This window comes from Octodon degus, unplaced genomic scaffold, assembly GCF_000260255.1.
Source record: "Octodon degus isolate 3935 unplaced genomic scaffold, OctDeg1.0 scaffold00178, whole genome shotgun sequence".
In the NCBI taxonomy this organism is placed as follows: domain Eukaryota; kingdom Metazoa; phylum Chordata; class Mammalia; order Rodentia; family Octodontidae; genus Octodon; species Octodon degus.
Genome location: NW_004524754.1, coordinates 3,018,489 through 3,023,648, shown reverse-complemented (window position 1 = coordinate 3,023,648; position 5,160 = coordinate 3,018,489). Strand labels below are relative to the sequence as shown.

The window sequence follows — 5,160 nt, the reverse complement described above, 5'->3', positions numbered from 1 at the left end:
CCTTGCACTTGCCAGGCAAGCGCTTATTCTACTGAGCCATCTCCCTGGTCCCCTCTACTCCTTCTTACGAATTTCTTTTAGGAAAAGATGAGCTTCTCAAATGCAATGGGCTATTTGACTCTGGTTTTTGGTACAGTCTGTCAGACTGTGTCTTTAATGATTGATTTAAGGCCATTTATCCTGAGAGTTATTACTGAATAAAATAATATGTATTTCACAGTTTTGTTGTAATGCATAGTGTTGTCTTCAAATTAATTGTTCATATTGAGAGTTATTACTGAAAGATATTGATTTGTTCCTGTCATTATAATCTTTTTCTCTTGACGTTTCCTTTTTTTGTTTAACCATTGCCTTTCCTTTTTTTTAGTTTTTAAAATATTTTCATGTATATAGTACAGGGTCTACAGGGTCTCACTACACAGATTAGACTTGCAGTCATCCTTCCTGTTTTCAGCCTGAGAAGCACTGGGATTACAGGTGCCATATCACCCCCGCCTGGTCTCAATCTCTGTCTCAGCACGCCCTGGGGGGCAGGGCCGGCTCGACTGGCTGGGGATAGAACCCGGGCCCCTGTCTGCCTAGGCAGGGTCTTTAACTTGCTGAGCCATCTGGCCAGCCCCCACCTGCCTTTCTTGATCTATTCCTTCTGGTTGATGTTTGTCTTCACTGTCTCTGTCTAGTATATTCTTTTTTTTAATGCTACAAGCTTATTACATGTATTTGCATGGCTCCTTTCCCCTAGGTACTTAATTTTTCACATTACATCACTTCCCAGTTTAAACTTTGAAGGATAAGCCAGGTCACTGTCAGAATGGCTTCTGCAGAGGTGTGCCGCAAAAAGGATGTACTTAGAAAACTATAGAAAAGCTTTGGGGCATCTGTTGCCAGATACCTACTGGTTTCTCTTGTTTTTTTGTTTTTGTTTTTTTAAGGGCCGCCAGGGTATTTATCATACCTCATTGTAATAAACCCCAAGTGATCTTTACACATTTAGCATGGTACAATTTAGTAAAATGCAGTTATTAAGAAAAATTTACATTTTGTTTTGGCAGTTCATTGAGGTGTTGACATGTTATTGGTTTGATTATTAAGACAGTTAAACTTTGAGCTGTCTGCCCGGTTTTCAAACTTGTGTCAGTCAGCTTAGATGCTTATAATCTGAGTCACTCCAAGTAAATCTGACCCATGAGTCTTAAATAAAAAAGTTGATCTCTCAAATCTCTATTTTTTGAGGCCTAACACACTCATATTATTTATTTATTTATTTTTGTACTTTTTGTTTGTTTGTTTAAGGAAGGGTCTACAGGTGTTCAGAGTCTCACTACTAGATCAGACTTGTACCGATCCGCCTTTTTTTGGAGGGGGGTGGATCTGGGGATTGAGCTCAGGGCCTTGCACTTGCCGGGCATGCGCTTATTCTACTGAGCCATCTCCCCAACCCATGATCTGCCTGTTTACAGCCTCCCAAGAGCTGGGATTACAGGCATGCCAAGTCTTGATTTCTCAAATCTAAACTGAGTGATTTCACTTAAAAGTCACCTAACCGAGAACCTTGTCCAGCATCATTAATTATGTCAAGTTGCACTGATCCTCCTCCGTCACAGTGCACACCACACAAATGAGATGAAGCCTGATTATAGCTTTCATCCTCAGCTTTATACAGATTCTCTAGTAACTTTCTTTCAGACCAGTTAACCGCTGTTTGTAAATATAACTAAATTTAAGCGTCTTTATACCTGTACTTTAAAAAAAAATGTATTTATTTGTTTTTTGCGGAACTGGGGATTGAACTCAGGCCCTTGAACGTGCCAGGGAAGTGCTTATTCCACTGAGCCATCTCCCCAGCCCATATACCTGTACTTTAAGTAAGACTTTAGTTGAAAGGTCATTATTTCCTTATCTGAAGGATGAAAGGAAGCAGAAACCCAGCAGCACCTGGCAACGATGGCTCACTGAATCTGGCTCCAGCACAGTTTTGATTACCTTGAGACTTAAAAAGCACGCTGGGACTTGACAAACTAGAGTTCCAATTTGGATGGTTTGGAAGATGCTTGCTCTTCCCCCTACTTGGCATGGCCTGCCTTGCAGTCGCTGAGGACTTCCAAGCGTGTCCCCTTTTGCCTTTCTTATGACAAATCCTAGTCTGGGAATTCTGAGCCCGATTTCCTGTCTGTTAAGCTGTTCTTGGCTCTCAGTAACATTTCTGGCTTGAGGGTCCGGCATGTTATTTCTCTCTCCACCACCCATCTTCAGCTTCTTCATCACCTTTCCGTCTGCTTTTCAGATTGCAATATTTCCACTACTTGTCTTCTTCCTTGCTACCAAGCCCAAGATAGTAAGTGTTGCTTTTTTAAAAAATTGTATTTACTTAGAAGCATTCAGAATGTCAACAAAACAATTTCAACTCTTTTTTCTTTTGCAACTACAGATTGGCATTCAGTTAACAGAACAACAATTATTTCTTATAAGCTGCATGAGAGACAACCGAAGATGAAAAACTACCGTCCCCATATATAACTAATTCGTGCTGTGCACCAACGAGAACCTGCTTTAAATTTCCCTGCCAATGTACAAGTCCATACTGTACCAGGCAAGGTGAGTGGCTAGTGAAAATACCACTATTTAAAGACACAGTCAGTAGTGTGTTAACTATGCAAAAAAAAGACACTGTACAGTTTAAAAACAAATCTTACATAGCCTTACATTTCAATTTTTTTCTTTAAAAGGAGTGAGTTGTATACAGGAGGGTTAAATGCTTTATAGACAAGAAAAAAAAAACCTGTGCTAGAACCAACTTATTCATCATCATCCTCTTCATCCTCCTCATCCTCTTCATCTTCTTCTTCTTCCTTGTCCTCATCTTCCTCCTCATCCTCCTCTTCCTTCTTTTTCTTGCTTTTTTCAGCTTTGATGACTCCCTTTTTTGCTGCATCAGGTTTTCCTTTAGCCCGGTAAGCAGCGACATCCTTTTCATACTTCTCCTTCAGCTTAGCAGCCTTCTTCTCATATGGCTGCTTGTCATCTGCTGCAGTATTATTCCACATTTCTCCAAGTTTCTTTGCGACATCACCAACGGAGAGGCCAGGATGTTCTCCTTTGATTTTTGGGTGATACTCAGAACAGAATGAGAAGAAAAACAAAGGAGGCCTCTTGGGCACACTGGGATCCTTGAACTTCTTTTTTGTTTCTCCTTTAGGAGGAATATAAGTTTTCAGTTCTCTTTCATAACGAGCCTTCTTCACTTTTGCCATATCTTCAAATTTTCCTTTTTCTTTAGCAGACATGGTCTTCCCCTCTTCTGAGCACTTCTTAGAAAACTCTGAGACGTCAACAGAAGCATCTGGGTGCTTCTTGTGCTCCTCCCAGCAAGTTTGCACAAAGTATGCGTATGACGACATCTTGCCTCTCGGCTTCTTAAGATCTCCTTTGTCCATGTTTACGTGTTTTCCTCAGCGAGGTACAGAGTCCCCCAGTGCCCATCTGGCTCTCACTTGTCCTGACACTGTCTCTGTGGAGTTCAATGTACTGCAGTGGCTGTGAGAGCGGGAGCCAGACGCAGCCTCCTTACTCTCCAAGTGTTGCTTTTTCATGGATCCTTTTTTTTTTTTTTTTTGTCTCAATGCAGAAATTTTCATGGGCTGATTTGCTGAGTTTAGTCTAGGAGATAAGGCCAACATCTGAGTTTCCTCAGCACACAAGCTTGAGAGAAGCCCTAGTCACTTGGGCTCGGACCGCTGTGGTATCTCCCTTTCAATGTCAAAGCTTCCCTCCCTTTCCAAGGAGCAACGAGCCACAGACTGGACAAAACCCACAAGGTCTGACATGTCAGCTACTGACCACCTTCTTGTCTTCCAATCCAACTACCTTCTATCTTTTCTCAGTTACTCTTCTCTTGTTGCTGGGACAAATACCTGACACTCAAAATAAAGGAAGGAAAGGTTTGTTTATCTCACAGTTGTGGAGACCACCTGAGCAGCTCTTCTTGAAGAGCAATTGTCTCCATTTTGGCTGAGCCTGACCCTATTTCCTTATAATGATATGTGCAGAGCTGGCGACCACTTCCCTTTATCCTTTCAGTTGGCCTTAAGCAACGTATATTGGTCTAGCTGAGGTGCTGGTGCTAGTCTTTGAAGGTGGCATGTGTGCTTCCCTGGTAACCTGTACCTGCTGCTCTTTTAATGTGTGCCTGGTTGAGACAGGACCAAGAGCCAATGCCCCACACTGCCTTTATATGTGATTCTTTTTGCTTTCTTCAGACAGCTCTTATTATTTTATATTTCTGTCAGATATCTGGAATTTTGACTGAGGTGTATTGGGGAGGGTTATTTCTTCATTGTAATTAGTTGGTATTCCATAAGCCTCACGTATATGTATATTGAACTCTTTCCTTACTCTTGTAATGTTTTCTATTATGATTTTGAAAGCAGATATTTTATTTCATGTGTGTTTCCTCTCTAATGGCTCCCCTTGGGTCTGCTTTAGGAGACTCGGGAGCTTTTTTTTCTTGATACTAAGTGCTGTGGTCAAATACAGTATGGAGGGGGCATACTGGTTAGCTGGGTTCTTTAGGTGCCTGCTTGGGCAAACCCAGTCAGGCACAGGGGACTGCAGTTTGACCTCTGGCTGCCCATTCCTTACCAGACCTGCCCTTAAAGCAGTGTGAACAAGTAAAAAAAAAATCAGCATGAAGATACTGTCATTTATAGGAAGATCTCTTGTGGCTTGTCTTCTAGTGATTTGTTTGTGACTTTATTTGTATGGGGGTGTTGTTCACCCCTAGAAGACTTTCAGTTTAATTAGGTTGGACCCTATCGCTGTGTAGTACGTAGAGAATTTCTATTAGTTATAACAATGTCAGTGGAATCAACCATACATCAGTCACATACACTAGCACTTGATTTGATAACTTCACCTTTCTGCCAATGCCCTTCCCAGACGACCCTGTACTGGGGTGTGCGGCATAGGTTCATGAAGAGTCAGTCTCAAGGGAAGGAGGTAGGTCCATGGGAGAGAAGAGGCTAGGAGAGAATTTCTATTGTCAAGAGGATGTGTGAAGGGGACCAGGGAGATGGCTCAATAGAATAAGCACTTCCCTGGCAAGCACAAAGGCTTGAGTAAAATCCCCGGTTCCGAAAAAAAAAAAAAAAAAAAAAAAAAAGA

General features: G+C 41.7%; 1 pseudogene; it reads right to left on the bottom strand.

Annotated features, from left to right (window-relative positions):
* Positions 1 to 2,247, bottom strand: part of LOC111813280 — a 3,666-nt pseudogene extending 1,419 nt beyond the window's left edge.
* Positions 2,248 to 5,160: the final 2,913 nt, after the last annotated feature.